Below are 19,996 nucleotides of genomic sequence, written 5' to 3' on the forward strand. Positions count from 1 at the left end.
GTGATACGGCCTGGGGCAGGAAGACGGCGCAGTGAGTCTGATCCACTCACTGGTGTGAGTGTTGCGGTCTGGCAGGGAGGTTCCCCTTGGAATATTTGGTCCCACACGTGCATGATTGGGCAAAGCTGACAGACCTGGACTCGCCTCTGATCCCCTCAGGGCAGCCACCCTTGGCAGTAAACAGAGTGCGGAAGAAAAGGAGAGTACCCTGCTCAGGGACAGGCAGAGGCAGTGTGAGACCCTCCCTACAAATGAAGAGGAGTAAATGGAGTGCCTGCCTGGAGGTACTCTGCAACTAACCCACACATATCAAACAGGGAGGGACCCAGCGGTACTGACTAGGAGGCACCCCCCTGGGCTGAAGCAAGGCAATATTTGGAAATTGTGCAGCGGCCACCAAAGGTTTAGGTGAGTGTGCTCAGTCCACAGCTGGTTAAGAGATGGGGGAAACCAGACCCAGACAGAGTGCCTTGCAGCTAGGGATGCTCCCCTACCCCCACAGGAAATGGAGAGAATGGAAAAGAAGAGGAATCATCAATACAGGCCCACCTCAACAGGTTATTGCTGCTATTGCGACACGAAATCAACTCTCCAACAAGACATTGGTGCAGTGTCAGTGGGCCTGGGCCTGCTGAGAGCAGAACGTCATAAGATATCAGAAAGGGTCAAAGAAACAGAGCAGACACTAAAAGACCTCCTTCCAGACCACAAGGCAAATATTCATATAGTTGACGATCTCAAAGCAAGAGTACTCACCTTGGAAAGGTGAGCAGAAAATGCAGAAGGACGGAATCACCACAATAATATTCGCCGGGTAGGCCTGCCAGAGGGAATTGAGGGGTCAGATATGGTGACCTTCTTAAAACATTGGCTCTCCACAGAGGTGGCGGCTGACCACCTCACTAAATACTTCGCTCGAGAGAGAGAGCACATCGAGAGCCAGCAAGACCTCTGGCACTGGGGAGGCCTCCCAGACCGGTAATTGCTAAACTACTCCATTATAGGGATCGAGACATTATTTTACAGAGGGCATGCACGCATAGCATGTAAGCTTGAGAACGCCAAGGTCTTGATTTTCCCGGACTTTACGGCAAAAATACAGCAGCAACAACCTTCCTTTTGAGAAGCCATGAAGGCACTCAGAGAAGAGGGCATTCAGTACTCTCTGATGTTGCCTGCCCGACTCCCCATAATGCTCGAAGGCAAAACCTCCTTTTGCGACACCCCAGATGCAGTATGGGCTTGGTTGGAAAAGTACAAAACAGGAGTGCCCCGAACAGGATGCCGGGTGAAGCCCGGGACAATCAGGCGTAAGTCCAAGAGACGAACCAAACGGCCCCTGGGGACCCAGCACCACGGGCCCCTCCACATCTCTGATGGAAGAAGAACAGAGGGCGGCGCTGCAGGCCATTGTAGCATTAGTGTCCTTGCAGAGAACACTGGATATTGGGGAGGTGTCCTTGGGACGCCACTCTACGAGTTCTGATTTGGGAGGGAAGGAACTACATATAATCACTCCGCAATCAGTCATTGACATTATCTAACAGAAAGCTCCTCTTGGCTGGGTCTTGGCTAACGGGACGTATATGGTCTCCTGCGGCAGATGGGCTGCCTGGCACACCTTTGAGCCCTGTACTCGAACTGATCCCCCCCCACTCCTTGCTGGATTGCCACATTGTGAATCAGTAGAAGATTTTCCTTCACTAACGTTCTTTTTTTTCTATACAGGTTTGGACAGCAGCCGTTGCTGGACTGCCCTGGGATGTGGGAGTTTAGGGTTGGGGAGTTTGTTCCTTTGATTAGTCGCTCAGGGGAGGATTGACCAGCATTAAGAAAAGTGTGGAAACAGAGTGAGGGGGTTGGGGCAGGGACAAAGGGGGGGGGGGTCTTATTCAGACACCATGGCGGATACACATCCCATGATAAAAATGTTGACTTGGAATGTCCGGGGCATGGTGTCAGCTTTTACACAACATAGTGTTCACTGTTATCTGTGCCGCCGGGGTGCACAAGTGGTCATGCTCCAGTAGACCCACCTCACTAAGGAGGAACTCTTCCAACGTTGCCGTAGATGTCGGGCCATATTTTCGCTACTTCCTATGCGGCATACTCCCAGGTCACACTGCTGTGGATTAGGGCAGAGACCCCTTTTGAGGTTAAACACTCCATCATTGATCCAGAGGGCCGTTATGTATTGGTCAAGGGCAGGCTGCAGGGGAGGGAGGTCACTTTGGGCAGTGTATATGCTCCCAACCAAGATCAATTAGCATTTCTGAGGGCCCTGACAGTGTCTTTGTCCTCCCTGGTGGCAGACGATCTGCTTCTAGTAGGGGATTTTAACGGTGTAGTTGATATCAATATGATGGACAGGTCCCCCTTTACATGGGGCAGTTGTTGAAAGGGTGTCTAAATGTTTCTGTGAATAGGCTGCACACTGGGACATTGCAGACATTTGGAGGCTACAAAACCCTGGAGACTGTGACTACTCTTACTATCACAACTCCGTGACTTACACTCTCACCTCGACATGTTTATGTGCTCTTCCAGAAATTGCTCTAAGGTCACACACACTGAATATCTGGGGAGTACACTACGACCATAATCTGCTCTTGCTTAGCTTTTTATATGACCTCCGCTCACAACTATAAGAAGATGCTTGTTTTAGAAATGCACTCCATACAGCGGTCTCAGATTCTTTTGGGATTAATCAGGGTACGGCCAGGCACTCCCTCATTGAGTGGGATGCTTTTAAAGTGGTGATACGAGGCACCTTCATGGGCCAGACGGTGGAATGGAGAACTGAACAGAGAACTTACATCTCTGGAGCAGCGTCTACATGATCTTGGCAACAGGATGGGCACGGACGAGGCTATGGGATTAAAATACCTTGAGGTGAGAGACGAATATAATGACGTCTTGGAATGGCTTAGCTGAATTGACAGGCAAGAATACTAAGAAAAGATGCATCAGCAGGGTGGCAGGTCAGGTAGCTACCGCGGGTGGTACACCTGGAATCACCGGACTCACCTATTACGCAGATACTCAACAAGGAAGGAGTACCTCTATAAACACCGAAGGCTATAAATATAGCTTTTCATAGCTATTCTACCGGTGATGGTAGAAGACTTCCTTATGCCTCTACTGATGCGTAGCCTAGATCCAGAGATTCAGAGATTCCTAAGAGGGCCAGTGATCGCATTAGAGATCCGCCAAGCCATCAAAGAAATGGCTAAAGGAAAGACCCTTGGCCCAGACGGCCTACCCATAGAAGTTTACCCAGAGTTCGCCCCAACACTGATCCCTAAACTTGAAACTGCATTTGCTGAGTCCCTACGACTAGGATACGTGCCGGTGACGTCTAGGGAGGCACTCCTGATCCCCTTACCTAAGTCTAAATCCACCTCAGTTGGACCAGAAGGCTATCGCCCCTTATCAATGTTGAACGCAGACTTTAAAATTTTAAGTAAAGTACTAGCAACGAGGCTACTACCACATATGCGGGAAATTATACATGAAGATCACAAAGGCTTTATACCTATCAGATCCACATCGGGGAACTTGCGCAGACTGTTCCATGTTCTCTATCAGTCCCTCCAACATCCAGATGCCATGATAATGTCCATTGACCTGGAAAAAGCATTTGATTCCTTGAAATGGGATTTTTTTAATTTGGTCATAAGACGTATGGGACTGGGTGAGGGACGGGCTAGCTGGGTACACCTGTCATATACAAACCCGACAGAAAGGGTCAAAACTAGTAGAGTGGCCTTGGCGGCATATGAGTTGTCTTAACTGAAGGAGGGTAGGGTTTGCACCCTGTTTTATTACTCTGGAGGTACACAATTGTCTCATCTCCTGGAATGTTAAGGTATCATATCTAGAGGGGGTCTTCTGCAGACCTGACCCTCCTGAGAGAGCATCTACTTGATCTCCTCTCAGAGACATGATCTAGTGAGGGTGTGGTGTGTGCACCTACCTACACTAGTTGTTTCTACTAAACCTCTCTAGTAGTTGTAGTCAGGGTGTGTTACTCCCTTCAGCCTACAACTACTAAGTCCAGTAGGACTTAAGTATTATAATCTATGTTATATGTACCTAGACAATATCTGTGTGATCTTTCAATTTAGTATCTCAAGATTACAATGGTATTACAACAGCAAGCTCAGATCCCAACCGCTGCTCACCAATGTGAGAAGTTGGCCTGATGTATGATGTCACTAGTTCTAGTGTACACCTTATATCAGTCCAAATACCCTTATGGTGATTGGTTGTAAAGTCAACCTTATAGACCAGCTAACCTGGTGGTAGCATGGACAAGAGCAGTCTTAGGCTAAACTCTGAATGGCATGTGAAGCCAGCTGTGATACCATATATAATCCCTTGAATACCAAATGAAAGGTCACCACAACAGATATATATATAAAATAAAGTGTATTTATTCTAGCCAAACCCTCCGCACTCTTTATGAGATTAGAGGTAAGTACAACACAGTCTTATTTAGGCATACATTAAGTCACACAGGTAAGTAATACAGTTAGGCCCTAGGGCCCACGCAAACCATATACTAAGTAAGTGGTATAAGGACCACTGTCACGGAAATAGAATAGGCCTAGGCCTAGGGAATCGCTGGGGCTACACTACACTAGCGTTAGTTAGGAAGTGGGAGGCCCACGGGATTCGTGTGCAGAGTGGAAACACTCACGCGTAATGCGTAAACGTCACTAGCAATAGTACAGTTTAGAAAACGATAGATTTAGGACACTTCCGGAGTAGCTAGGAAGTCGAGACTGGAAAACTAGACACTAGGATAGTCACTATCCTGATGAGCACCGGAGTACCCAAGTTACCTAGCCCACAGGCTGCGGGTGCATAGGGGTGAAGATGCGTCGGTTTTCGTCGTCGACTCCTATGGATGCCTGAAGAAAGATGCTGACAGGCAGTCAGTGCAGAGTGTCCGGTGGATCCCAAGGCTGGGATCAAGAAGAGAGGAGACCTGCAAGCAGAAGGGACAGAGTCAAGGTCACTAGCCAGTGACCACGTGGAACCAGGAAGGAACCAGGCGATGTCGTGAAGATTGCAGGTGAAGGTGAAGCTTGTCGCTGCAGCCAGGAGGACCAGGAAGCGTCGAGGACGACCAGGACCAGGAGGCGAACTGTCCCACGAAGGCTCTTGCTGTCGGCGGCGTCGAAGTTGGACTAGGACTCACCAAGCCTTGGCAAGCGGAACCCACGAAGAACAGAGGACTTGCTTCTGGTGCAGACCAGGAAGGTCTGGGGTGCTTCTTCTTTGCAGAGAAGCGGGAGCCAGTCTGGAGGAGCCAAACCAGCGCAGAAGATTTCAGGGTGCATCGTCACAAAGGCCACTAGCCAGCGGGCAAGCAACCGGACAGACGCGGCAAGCAGGAAAATGCAGAAGGGCCCCATGCAGGACTCGTGGAGTGTGGGGGGCTGATCTTCGGTGCAGATGGTGCTTGGGGTTGGGGCTTCTCAATCCCCGGTGCACAATTTCGAGGGTGCCTCAGAAGCTGCGCTTGAAGTTACTAGCCACTTTTCCCAGGTAGCCGGTCCCACGTCGCTCGTCGCCTCCACGGATCTCAGCTCTGCTGTGGATGTGGATCAGGGTCGGAGAAGTCTGGAAGTCAAGGCTCTGGTTGGGCTCTGCAGTCGGTTCCTCGTAGAACGTGGGCAAAGCAAAGGGTAGTCTCTTGATGGTGCCTGTTTGCACAGGGTAGCCACTCCTTGGCCACAAGGGAGATTCTTCAGTCTTCTTCTTTCGTCGAATGTCGAAGGTCCAGAGTTTCTGTTCAAGTTTGCAGGTTCAGGATAATCTAAAGTCTTGAGGCCCAACTCCCACTCTTATACTAATCTGGGGGGCTGGGATACCTGCTAGGTCACGCCTTATGGGTGGGACCTGGAAGGGGGTGGTTACACCCACTTCCCTTTGTCCAGTTTCACGCCTGAGCTGGGGCTGGAGTGCCCCAGCGCCGGTTTGAACTGGACTATGCAAGGAACACCTTGTGTGCCCCAGGCATGTCTCATTCCTTTCAGCCCACCCTGCCCCAATACACTAAAGGCTGTCTGGGGAGGTGCTAGCACCTCCCCAAGCAGGAAACCTATTGTCCAGGCCTCCCTGGCTGGGATCACTCCCAGCTGCAGGAGGTCAGACTTGTGTCGTGGCAGCAGCATCCATTTTGTGATGCTGAGGCTTTGGTCAGAGGCTAACAGTGAAGTATGATTTTAACATGTCTTTCCCTCTAGAAGGGGGGAATAATATCCTCATGTCCAGAAATGGCATGGGGGTATTCTTCCACAGTGTTAGACACCTTACACAACATGTTTCGATAAAGCCAAACCATAGTTACCATAACCGTCTAAGATTATAAGGCACTTTAAGAGTATATGGTAGGCTATATCATAGAACAGCTATAAGGACTTGGTTCCGAAAGCTGCAGACAGGCTCAGCTCATGCTAGAGCACCATCTCACATGTTACCAAGCACTCTGCCTCCAGGATTGTTAAGGCCTGCCATAGGAGTGACTGATAGGTACACATGTGTCTATATGTAAGTTAGGTATAGGAATACTACACCTAAGCAAGGGGTGATTACACAACCTTGCCCCAGCTGAGTGATCAGCCAGTTGTGTCAAAATGGAAGGCCAGGCCAGGGGTGGCATAATACATGCTGCAGCCCCTGGTAGGCCTAGGGTACACCTATGCCCTGGGTACCTAGGGTACACTGTACAGGGGCCAATAAGGTGATCCTATCCAAATGGGTTATGTACCTAAAGTACATAGTATTAATTTAGAGAGAGAACAGCAGGGCTGTGGGTCTGATTAGCAGGCCCACAGCCACATCTAAGTCGAAAACCAGTAAAGCAAAAGCAAAAAGTGGGGGTGAACATAGAAAGCAGACCCTACTCTCCTACACCTTCTGCTGCCTAATGAGAGAGAGGGTGATACGGCCTGGGGCAGGAAGACGGCGCAGTGAGTCTGATCCACTCACTGGTGTGAGTGTTGCGGTCTGGCAGGGAGGTTCCCCTTGGAATATTTGGCCCCACACGTGCATGATTGGGCAAAGCTGACAGACCTGGACTCGCCTCTGATCCCCTCAGGGCAGCCACCCTTGGCAGTAAACGGAGTGCGGAAGAAAAGGAGAGTACCCTGCTCAGGGACAGGCAGAGGCAGTGTGAGACCCTCCCTACAAATGAAGAGGAGTAAATGGAGTGCCTGCCTGGAGGTACTCTGCAACTAACCCACACATATCAAACAGGGAGGGACCCAGCGGTACTGACTAGGAGGCACCCCCCTGGGCTGAAGCAAGGCAATATTTGGAAATTGTGCAGCGGCCACCAAAGGTTTAGGTGAGTGTGCTCAGTCCACAGTTGGTTAAGAGATGGGGGAAACCAGACCCAGACAGAGTGCCTTGCAGCTAGGGATGCTCCCCTACCCCCACAGGAAATGGAGAGAATGGAAAAGAAGAGGAATCATCAATACAGGCCCACCTCAACAGGTTATTGCTGCTATTGCGACACGAAATCAACGCTCCAACAAGACATTGGTGCAGTGTCAGTGGGCCTGGGCCTGCTGAGAGCAGAACGTCATAAGCTATCAGAAAGGGTCAAAGAAACAGAGCAGACACTAAAAGACCTCCTTCCAGACCACAAGGCAAATATTCATATAGTTGACGATCTCAAAGCAAGAGTACTCACCTTGGAAAGGTGAGCAGAAAATGCAGAAGGACGGAATCACCACAATAATATTCGCCGGGTAGGCCTGCCAGAGGGAATTGAGGGGTCAGATATGGTGACCTTCTTAAAACATTGGCTCTCCACAGAGGTGGCGGCTGACCACCTCACTAAATACTTCGCTCGAGAGAGAGAGCACATCGAGAGCCAGCAAGACCTCTGGCACTGGGGAGGCCTCCCAGACCGGTAATTGCTAAACTACTCCATTATAGGGATCGAGACATTATTTTACAGAGGGCATGCACGCATAGCATGTAAGCTTGAGAACGCCAAGGTCTTGATTTTCCCGGACTTTACGGCAAAAATACAGCAGCAACAACCTTCCTTTTGAGAAGCCATGAAGGCACTCAGAGCAGAGGGCATTCAGTACTCTCTGATGTTGCCTGCCCGACTCCCCATAATGCTCGAAGGCAAAACCTCCTTTTGCGACACCCCAGATGCAGTATGGGCTTGGTTGGAAAAGTACAAAACAGGAGTGCCCCGAACAGGATGCCGGGTGAAGCCCGGGACAATCAGGCGTAAGTCCAAGAGACGAACCAAACGGCCCCTGGGGACCCAGCACCACGGGCCCCTCCACATCTCTGATGGAAGAAGAACAGAGGGCGGCGCTGCAGGCCATTGTAGCATTAGTGTCCTTGCAGAGAACACTGGATATTGGGGAGGTGTCCTTGGGACGCCACTCTACGAGTTCTGATTTGGGAGGGAAGGAACTACATATAATCACTCCGCAATCAGTCATTGACATTATCTAACAGAAAGCTCCTCTTGGCTGGGTCTTGGCTAACGGGACGTATACGGTCTCCTGCGGCAGATGGGCTGCCTGGCACACCTTTGAGCCCTGTACTCGAACTGATCCCCCCCCACTCCTTGCTGGATTGCCACATTGTGAATCAGTAGAAGATTTTCCTTCACTAACGTTCTTTTTTTTCTATACAGGTTTGGACAGCAGCCGTTGCTGGACTGCCCTGGGATGTGGGAGTTTAGGGTTGGGGAGTTTGTTCCTTTGATTAGTCGCTCAGGGGAGGATTGACCAGCATTAAGAAAAGTGTGGAAACAGAGTGAGGGGGTTGGGGCAGGGACAAAGGGGGGGGGGGTCTTATTCAGACACCATGGCGGATACACATCCCATGATAAAAATGTTGACTTGGAATGTCCGGGGCATGGTGTCAGCTTTTACACAACATAGTGTTCACTGTTATCTGTGCCGCCGGGGTGCACAAGTGGTCATGCTCCAGTAGACCCACCTCACTAAGGAGGAACTCTTCCAACGTTGCCGTAGATGTCGGGCCATATTTTCGCTACTTCCTATGCGGCATACTCCCAGGTCACACTGCTGTGGATTAGGGCAGAGACCCCTTTTGAGGTTAAACACTCCATCATTGATCCAGAGGGCCGTTATGTATTGGTCAAGGGCAGGCTGCAGGGGAGGGAGGTCACTTTGGGCAGTGTATATGCTCCCAACCAAGATCAATTAGCATTTCTGAGGGCCCTGACAGTGTCTTTGTCCTCCCTGGTGGCAGACGATCTGCTTCTAGTAGGGGATTTTAACGGTGTAGTTGATATCAATATGATGGACAGGTCCCCCTTTACATGGGGCAGTTGTTGAAAGGGTGTCTAAATGTTTCTGTGAATAGGCTGCACACTGGGACATTGCAGACATTTGGAGGCTACAAAACCCTGGAGACTGTGACTACTCTTACTATCACAACTCCGTGACTTACACTCTCACCTCGACATGTTTATGTGCTCTTCCAGAAATTGCTCTAAGGTCACACACACTGAATATCTGGGGAGTACACTACGACCATAATCTGCTCTTGCTTAGCTTTTATATGACCTCCGCTCACAACTATAAGAAGATGCTTGTTTTAGAAATGCACTCCATACAGCGGTCTCAGATTCTTTTGGGATTAATCAGGGTACGGCCAGGCACTCCCTCATTGAGTGGGATGCTTTTAAAGTGGTGATACGAGGCACCTTCATGGGCCAGACGGTGGAATGGAGAACTGAACAGAGAACTTACATCTCTGGAGCAGCGTCTACATGATCTTGGCAACAGGATGGGCACGGACGAGGCTATGGGATTAAAATACCTTGAGGTGAGAGACGAATATAATGACGTCTTGGAATGGCTTAGCTGAATTGACAGGCAAGAATACTAAGAAAAGATGCATCAGGAGGGTGGCAGGTCAGGTAGCTGGCGTGGGTGGTACACCTGGAATCACCGGACTCACCTATTACGCAGATACTCAACAAGGAAGGAGTACCTCTATAAACACCGAAGGCTATAAATATAGCTTTTCATAGCTATTCTACCGGTGATGGTAGAAGACTTCCTTATGCCTCTACTGATGAGTAGCCTAGATCCAGAGATTCAGAGATTCCTAAGAGGGCCAGTGATCGCATTAGAGATCCGCCAAGCCATCAAAGAAATGGCTAAAGGAAAGACCCTTGGCCCAGACGGCCTACCCATAGAAGTTTACCCAGAGTTCGCCCCAACACTGATCCCTAAACTTGAAACTGCATTTGCTGAGTCCCTACGACTAGGATACGTGCCGGTGAGGTCTAGGGAGGCACTCCTGATCCCCTTACCTAAGTCTAAATCCACCTCAGTTGGACCAGAAGGCTATCGCCCCTTATCAATGTTGAACGCAGACTTTAAAATTTTAAGTAAAGTACTAGCAACGAGGCTACTACCACATATGCGGGAAATTATACATGAAGATCACAAAGGCTTTATACCTATCAGATCCACATCGGGGAACTTGCGCAGACTGTTCCATGTTCTCTATCAGTCCCTCCAACATCCAGATGCCATGATAATGTCCATTGACCTGGAAAAAGCATTTGATTCCTTGAAATGGGATTTTTTTAATTTGGTCATAAGACGTATGGGACTGGGTGAGGGACGGGCTAGCTGGGTACACCTGTCATATACAAACCCGACAGAAAGGGTCAAAACTAGTAGAGTGGCCTTGGCGGCATATGAGGTCCACCGCGGTACTAGGCAGGGCTGCCCACTGTCACCCTTGTTATTTGCACTTGCTATTGAACCCCTGGCGGTATATTTTCGAAAGAGAGGAAGAAGGTCATGGACTGACTATGGGTGGGAAAGAACATGTCATATCACTGTATGCTGACAACTTGTTGCTCTACATGAGAAATGAAAACGAGAGCATGGCAAATGCACTTGCGATGCTGGAAATGTTCTCCACGCTTTTAGGATTCAGAGTCAACAGGTTCCCTACTAGAGTGGACAAGAGTCGCCCACTGAACGTACCGATGGATATGGAGTGGTCACCTAGGTCGTTTGGATACTTAGGCATACAGGTATTCCATGCTTTTGACGATCTTCGAGATGGCAATCTGGGCCCAGTAATTAGATCTCTTAAAACCAACATACAGTTCTGGCGGTCCTTAAAACTGCCAGTGATGGAGTGTATCCCACTCTCTAAGATGATTATTAAGGGTGGGCGGAAATTGCGTAATCGTGTTACGCAAATCTTTGTGAAAACGCTAAAAATTATCGCGAACGCGCGGAAATATCACGAAGACGCAGAAGTTTTTGTCCCACCCGTTCGCGATGTTTTTTGCGTGATCGCGTTGGAAATGTGTTGCCAACTTTCCCATGTGGTCGCTAATGGGCACAGCCATCTTGTTTTCACTTGTCCCGCCCGCGATGCTATTTCCTGTTCCGGGTCGCGCAATGCATGCTCGCGCTTGTTCGCGTTAGATATTTACTGTTCGGCAACGCGTATTGCGTGTTAGCGATGCTTTTTGCGTGCTCGGGTGAAAAATATCTCGCGAACTTGCCCATGTGGTCGCAATGGGCGCGGCCATCTTGTTTTTCACTCTATGCTATGGTTCTGGGGCCTGCTTTTCAATCCTCCCTCTATCTTTTCAATCCTTTGTTTCTGAAAACCTTTTTTTGATCTTTTTTATTTATTATCTCTCTCTCTATTTTCCCGACTCTATAGTTTTTGTTTTTGTTGACTTTTTGTGTTTTTTAACTACTTTTTCACTCTTTTTCTATTACCTACTTTTTTCATTTCTTTTACTTACTTTTTTAATTTTTACCTTTTCTTTAACGCCCCCCCCGCCTACCCCAGAACCATGGCAAAGGGCCACAGGGGGCAACGCAGCCTGAGCCGCGACCGCCTTCCTTGCGGAAGGCGGCGCCCACAAGGGGTGCAGGCACGGGCCTTATTTGGGGAGGTGGAGTTGGCTGCACTGGTTTTTGTTTGTGCAGCGCCACCTTCCCTTAACCCTGGCAGCAGGCGGCAGGCCTGGGTCCGGGTACGGGCTCCGGGAGCGTCGGCAGCGGTGAAGGAAGGTGCGCCGGGCAGTGTTTCACTGCTCGGGTGTCCGGTGCAGCCAGAACCAGCTGACGCACCGGTGGTCCGATATCGTGGACTGGGAGTAGGACCTGCTGGACCTGCTAGGAGTGGAGGTACCGGGTCTTGGTGAGTAGCTATTTAATTATTACTACTTTGTGTCTGTTCTTCTGCTCTGTGTTATATATTGCGAATATATTTTTTTTCCGACCAGCTAGAATGCTGCTGCTTACATACATTGCAGGTAATTTGCTTTTGCGCTCGTTTTGCGTGATTATGTAAGAGTTTATTTTAGAAAACTTAAGTTAGGTTATGCTAGAGTGACTCTAGTCCTTCCTTTGTCCTATCACTAAGAGATAGGGGTGGATTGATACTTAGGTTTAGTTACCTATTATAAGTTTGTAATTTTTTTGTGGTCTGCGACGCCCCCTCTATTACGTCACGTGCTGCTGAGTGCTGCTAGTGCTTACCCCAGTCCTTAGTAGAACCTTTTGTAGTTTGTTCAGTGAGTGCTAATAGGCTTAGCACTTGCAGAACATCTGCATCAACGAACCAACAATTTTGTGTATGCAAAAATACAGGCATATGTCCTCCATTTATGCATTTTTGAGGACTAAAAGAAGTGGAAATGCTTACTTAATGTACAATTGGCACGCCTGGAATAGGTGGGCTCGGTCAGGTGGTACGTACTACTTAGGCTTAGTTAGTATTCTGGAATCAGAATGGAACACTGGATTAGTGTAGATAAATAATAACTAGTCGGTCTGCAAATACCCAGATACTACTTGTCGTCCAGATTAGATAGGTCAATTTTATTGCAATTGTTGTTTACACAAATGTTGTTTTGACAGTCTTATCAAAATATTTTATTTGTTTCACACCAATCATCAATGTTTGTCTCTTCCTTTCTTATATCTTTCATGATCAACACCCAGGGGCAAGAAGACGGGGGCAGAGTCGGCGGGAGCAGTTCCAGTCGGATAGGAGGACCAGAACGAGGGCTCTTCTGCTGGCCCCAGTAAGTCTTCCGGTTTTTAATATTAATTCTTATTCACTAACTTTTACTGCACCGTATTTTTTTCCCTGAACTATTGTTTCCGTTTCCTAATGCTATTTTTTACCAACAATTACCCTTCGATCTAGACTATCTGTTTCTAGATTCTTGTTATCCCTGCCTCTAACTGCCTCTGCTATGACTCTCTGTACTAGTACTATTAGTCTGTCTGTAGCTAAGCATGCCCAGTTGGCCACTCTTTATTTATAAGGTTTTAAATAAAACTCAGTTTCACCAGTAGCTCTACCCATTGATGAGTCCAGTCCTTTGGGTTATCCTCTTGTACTCCTTCTATTCTTCTTAATCTTTGAGGCTTTATTAATCTTGATGTTTTTCGACAATTCCCACCAACAAAATGCCCATCCAGATTTTACTATTTTGATAGGATAGGACATACTACTACTGTTGTAGGGATTTTCCACATACAGAACATTGCAGTTGCACAAGAAAATAGGATGTTGGGATGGGAGGTTGGACCTTCCTCACACTCACACCTCAATCAGAACAGAACCCACCACAATCCCCTGCCCGACTAGTTATAATAGTGTTTTATTACTATTAGCTCTCCGAACCCCCCCAAGATACCCAATGAGTAGACAACCCAGAACATAACACTCCCGACCTCTCAGTCGTGGAAGCAATGCACAAGCACAGTTTGCACACCCTTCCTTTCGCTCACTCACTTGTGTAAGTCCATCCACACCAAATAAAACCGAGTCTATGTAAGTTCAACATTTTTATTTGCAACTGACAAGCTATGTACGTTGTTCTATAATCAACAGCAAAATGCATAAGATTAAAACTATAAACATTGTTGCACTTAGTTACACTTACAACAACTACAAGGCCATAGAACGAAGAAAAAAAAAGAGAAATCATGATTAATAATAAGTGAACAGTGGTGGAAGCACCACCATCCCCTTTGTAGGAATAGGAATATAGTTTATATAAAATTATAAATGAAGATCTGAGCGAATTCTGTGGACCCCTCACCTTAGAAGAAGCTAGTACTGGTTACATCATAAGCTCTGCAAAGCTCTGGTTCGTAGAATGGAATCTTCCGTCTGTTAGGAGAAAAATGGTGCGCGTTAGTATATTGCAAGCATTTCTCAGTCATGGCAAAAAGTGTAGCATTTTGGATAAGCAATATGGACTAACACCAGAACTCCATAACAAAGTGGCTTGTTTTGATTGACCTTGTACGCAGCACTTAGACAGTAGCAGTATGAGCTCATGTGGGCTCAAAGGCGTCACTCTTTATACAACAAGCTGCGAGGTAACGACGCGTGTGCTAAAATAAAAGACACAAAGGTAAAATGGTAGCATGGCTCGGGCTAACTAAGCAAAGACTAGAATGACTCTAGGGACCATATAACTACTAGTGTCTACTCTACTACTACCTGATTTGTACTTGTGATGTATGTTGTATATGTATGTATTACTATTAACTAATTTTTCAATCTTGCTAGTGAAAAATAGGGGGAGGTGGATATGACACCTAAAAAATGTGTAATGTTTTTTCAAGGCGCACTACCAACCACCAGTGCCGGGACCAGCGGCAACGTGGCTGCTGACGGAGGAGAGGAGGAGGCGGCAGTTGCAGGAGGAGCCAGCAGCAGTGGCGGGCGGTGGTAAGTTAGATTCCTAATCCTTACTTATTGACATTACACTCACTGCAAGGGTGTACTGTATAATACTGTACACTTGACTTACTAAGTAAGAGGTTGTTGTGAACGGTTGAATACACCCTTTACTTAGCATTAGTGTAAGCATTAGTGGCGGGAGTGTTGTTGAGTAACCAATGGCCTCTTCTATCTGTTGATCTCAACTCACCTATGAATGTTTTATGGAGAAGACTAAAAGTCAGAACAGATGACCTTGATGGGTGGGTTGAACGAAAAGGGAAAGAAGAGTGGAAGGAAGAAGGACGGGCGAGATTTAAGATTTATAACTGGCAGAGAAGGATTCATAGGATGCATGCCGCATGCATACTGGTGGCTGATAGGAATCAGATGCATGGTTGGTTGAATGCCTGAAACTCCCACAAATGTTAAAGTCCAAGAAAGTGGGAGGATAGATAATACATACCACAAATGTTATGTGCTTGCTAGTGCTACCGTGACACTATGTGTAGAAATATTTGTCTTACTGCTTTGCTAAGAGTATATTTTACAATAGTCTTGTTTTTTCTTCTTCATATATGCTACTCCTTCCAAGGGGAAACCTGACCGGGAGGAGTTGGCAGCCAAGGCCCGGCGCCGGAAACTGGAGGCCATACAGACCGAATATCATCGGCTGGTGGTCCTGGAAGAGGAGGAGAAGGAGGCGGCAGCAGCTGCAGCCTCCTCCAACTCCAGTGGTACGGCTCCACTGTCTGGCAGCCGCCTGCCGACGCCCCTCCATCAGTGCTGCCCCCCCCCCGTGGATGCAACTGCCGCGCATTGAAGCGCCGTGTTGCCCACCTGGAGAAGCAAGTTCGTGTCCTCCTGAAAAAAGCCCGCCGAACTTAGACCCTGTTCTTATTGCCCTTTTTATAATTATTCTTGGGGTGGGTGGGATCCGGGCGTTGGGTTTTCTCTTTTGGACAATTGGACATTTTCTTTACAGACATTGGTTGGGGTTAGGGAGAGGGGTGGGTCAGGTGTGGGATTTTTTTTACATAGTTTATTTTTGTTAGGGTATTAAATAATATATTTCTACTTAAGTTTACATACGATGTTGTTAATGTTTTCTGGGTGGTGTTACTGTTTTACATCACACTGTATGCATGCAAATGTTAAAGTCTAAGAAAGTGGGAGGATAGATACATACCACAAATGTTATGTACTGTGCTTGCTAGTGCTACCATGACACTATGTGTAGAATTAATTTGTCTTACTACTTTGCTAAGAGTATATTTTACAATAGTCTTGTTTTTTCTTCTTCATATATAGCTACTCCTTCCAAGGGGAAACCTGACAGGAAGGAGTTGGCAGCCAAGGCCCGGCGCCAGAAGCAGGCCATACAGAGTGAAAATCGTCGGCTGGTGGTTCTGGAAGAGGAGGAGGAGGAGGCTGCAGCAGCTGTAGCCTCCTCCAATGCCCCGGGCCCCAGCCACCGCCATCCAGTGGTACAGCACCACCGTCTGGCAGCCACCCGCCGCCCCTCCATCAGTGCTCCCCGTGGATGCTTATGCCATGCATTGAAGAGTCGTTTTACCCGCCTGGAGGAGCAAGTACGTGTCCTCCAGAGTCAAGCCCGCCGAATTTAAAGACCCTGTTTCTTGCCCCTTTTTTAATTATTCTTTGGGTGGGTGGGAATCGGGCATTGGGTTTTCTCTTTTCATTGGACAATTGGACATTTTGTTTGACTTTTTCTTTACGGACATTGGTTGGGGTTAGGGAGAGGAGTGGGTCAGGTGTTGTGAGATTTTTTTACATAGTTTCTTTTTGTTAGGGTATTAAATGATATGTTTCTACTTTGCACATGATGTTGTTAATGTTTTCTGGGTGAGGTTACTGTTTTACATCATGCTGTATCCTTCTTTCCTTGCTGGTGCAGGGCCGCCCACAGCCAGTATTTGATTTTAATAATTGGATGACTTTGTAAGACAGAAACAGATAGATGCGGCACCCCTCACTGAGTGACTTGTCCTACTACTAGTACTGTCAGTCTCTTCTACTCTAGGCACTCTGCAACTGGACTCAAAGGGGTGTGTGAAATTGAATTAATGAAAACATGTCCATTATTAACTATGCCTCCCCCAAACTTCTCTTACCTGTGCTTGATGTTTAACTTAGGCACAGCGATGGCTGCATGGTGATGGTTTGCTTTCCTAACATGCCATGGTTGTGGTGGTGGTGGTAGTAGTAGTAGACACTGGCAGCAGCATTTGCCAAAAAAGAAAATGAGACAGTCAGTAGCCTGAGAGAGACTCTTCCAGGAGTAGTAGAATGAAGTACAGTACAGAACTTACTGCCAAACAATAATATGCCCAAATACAACAAAACATAATGGTGGTGGAGATAGCCTAGTAGTACACAGAGTTATAAACTCTAGTTGTGTCGAGTCACTTGACTAGGCTTACAGCACACTGACACAAGCGTAACTGTTAGTGCTGTGTAGGAGGATGACAACGAATGAAATCCATTAATCCAATCAATGCCGGGAATTAAAGCTGATGTATTAGCCGGTTCCTTTGGTAAAACAATTACCTCAAAAATATACTGCTCATGGGTGGGCAAGCAGAAGAAGTTTCCCGCCCTGCCTTGAAATTGAAGTACTGTTGCTTTTGCCACATCCGCCCCAGCAAGCGTGTGATAAATTATTGATGTACATTTAATGTAGTCATACCTCAATAAGTCACACAGCCCGGGGGAAGAGGGTTAGGGTTCGTTGAATGGTTGGGAAGGGGGTTTTGGGGAAAGGTTTGAGAAAGAAAAACAGTATGCATGGACAAACATCAAACGACAGAATCTTTGTAGACTACCATATCCATATGTTAAGGGAGAAAAAGGAAATAATGCATGCATGATGATTGATGATAAGGAGAAACCCGGATTACATACAGTTTGTGTTCAGTGTTACCGGGCTTACTTTTACAGACAGCAAAGAAAATTTCAAAAAATCTGTATGGATGAATTATAGACAGAGAGCAAACCTAATGATAATAATAGTAATAACAACAAGAACACACTGTTGTAATGAATGTAGACAAAAAAATGAATCAAATTATTTAAAAGATGAAAGTTGTTACTGTTACTGTGTTATCCTGGTCAAATGGTGAGTTGAATCTCGGCATTCCTCTTGGTCCTCCCTTCCATGGATGCTCCGTCCATCATTCTTGGGTGACGCCACTGCCTGCCTGGCAGATGTAGATTCATTGGTAAGGTAAGTGTGCATTGTTGTTTTCCCAAGTATAGCACAGGGTAAGGCCCGGCCTTTAATTGTAGATGCAAAAACAAAAGGGATATTGCGTTTGAAACCAAGTTGAAAAAAATGGACAAGTTAATGGTGTAGTGCAACAAGAACACTTTCCGAGGCAGCATGGATGCATCTTCTCTACTCTAGTCTGTTTCCAGCATTAACCTACAACACCAACAAGACAGAACAGGCCCACGGTGACGGCACCCTTTGCAGATCCTCCATTTAGCGTACATTTTTTGAAAGAGTTGGAAAAAGCACATATCCAGCAACATAGCATTTTACAATTTACCGCAGTCATACCACCGCTACACTTGACTCCACCGCTACACAGACATTTAGGTCTGCTGTGGTTGTTGTTTACTTGTTTACCTTATATGACACTCATGAAACGGCCTGACTTATTCCACCAATCATTTCCGATCCGTGTACTGAGTGACTGTGAAGATACTATGTCACTGTGGTCATCATGATGGTGTTGTTCAACTCAGTCTGGGTGTACCGAGTGAGTCCCCTTCCTAAATTCAAAATGCAATGTATCGGGCCTGCAGTAGAAGTACAAATTTGGTATTAAAAATACAAGAAGGGAAAAGGGACTTGAGTTACTTTTAGTGTGTAGATTATTACATAAAGTACACAATGAAGTAACTTCATGCACAACAAACAACAACAAAATCACTCAGTCAGCGTCCAATGCATGGCATCATTCAGTACCTGTTCCTTCTCATCTTCAGTTAATGGGTAGTCTCTTTTGGATCACAAAGGAGGATAGCTATAGTAGTCATCATCAATCATGTTCCACTTATTTTAGAGGGACTTGGAAATATTTTTTCTTTTTTCTTCTATTTTGCATCATCCAATCATCATCTGACTTCTTGAGGGCAATGGATTTAGGGAGATTCAAGAGGATGGAGGAGCAGGATTTTGAGGAGTGTACTGTGATATGCAGCCAGCCGAAACTTGTGTATGGCAATAAAACAATTAGAAGACGGTGGTGCTGGATGTGTTGTGATTCAAAGTTTCTAACCAGAAAGACAGATACTGTCTTCCTCACTTATTTACTTTTATTGGTGTAAGAACTGGAAGTGCAAGCCTAATTGTCAGGGAAGTATAGCTCGTCCTCAAACTCTGGGGGTTCAACCAGAAGTAGGTAATCATCATCTAACACACCAGTTCCATCACCTGAGCTGCTGTCCTCATCTTCCTCCCTTGATTCATGTATTGTGTAATTCGGTGGTATAAAGTGCTGATTCATTTTGATCATTGTTAACCTCTCCACGTTTTTGGGTGAGAAACTGGTCCTTCTCACTGTTACAATGGAACCAGCATCACTGAAAACACGTTCCGAAGAGACACTTGCGACAGGGCAAGCCAGATAGTTTATCGCCAGCCTGCTGAGCACTGGCCATTGGGCCCTTTTCCCATACCAATACCTCAATGGGTTTGGATCAATGTACACCTCTGTTGGGTCGTCCAGATAGGCCTAGACCATCCGCTCAATCTTCAGGGCCGCAAAACTTTTTTCGGCCTCTTCAGCACTGGACTTACCAATGCCTTGCTCTAAATACCAATCCTGTAACAATTTTACTGGGCCTGAAGATACAGCTCTTGCAGATAGTGTTGGTGAGTGTTCTGAGCCAAATGCACTGCGCTCAGGCTCCCAAGTTGAACTTGTCGTCGGATGCCCTGCTGCAGTACTTGTTGTGGGTTTATCTAGCGGGCTTTTAATTAACAGCCGTTCATTTTCCAACTTACTCGCTGACTCAGCTATCCATGTTTTGTACCGGGTAACATCCATTTCTAAAAAAGGAATTAATGTCTTCAGTGCCCATTTTGTCAGTGGATCCAGAATTGTGGCACAAATGTAATGTTTTTGTGACAAGATCTTATTTTGCACCCTTGTATTGTCAGCTAAGCAACGAGCTAAGCTCTCCACCAACTCATATGCTTCTTTTTTTTCCC

The sequence above is a fragment of the Triturus cristatus genome, chromosome 1_2 (assembly GCF_964204655.1).
Source record: "Triturus cristatus chromosome 1_2, aTriCri1.1, whole genome shotgun sequence".
Classification (NCBI taxonomy): Eukaryota; Metazoa; Chordata; class Amphibia; order Caudata; family Salamandridae; genus Triturus; species Triturus cristatus.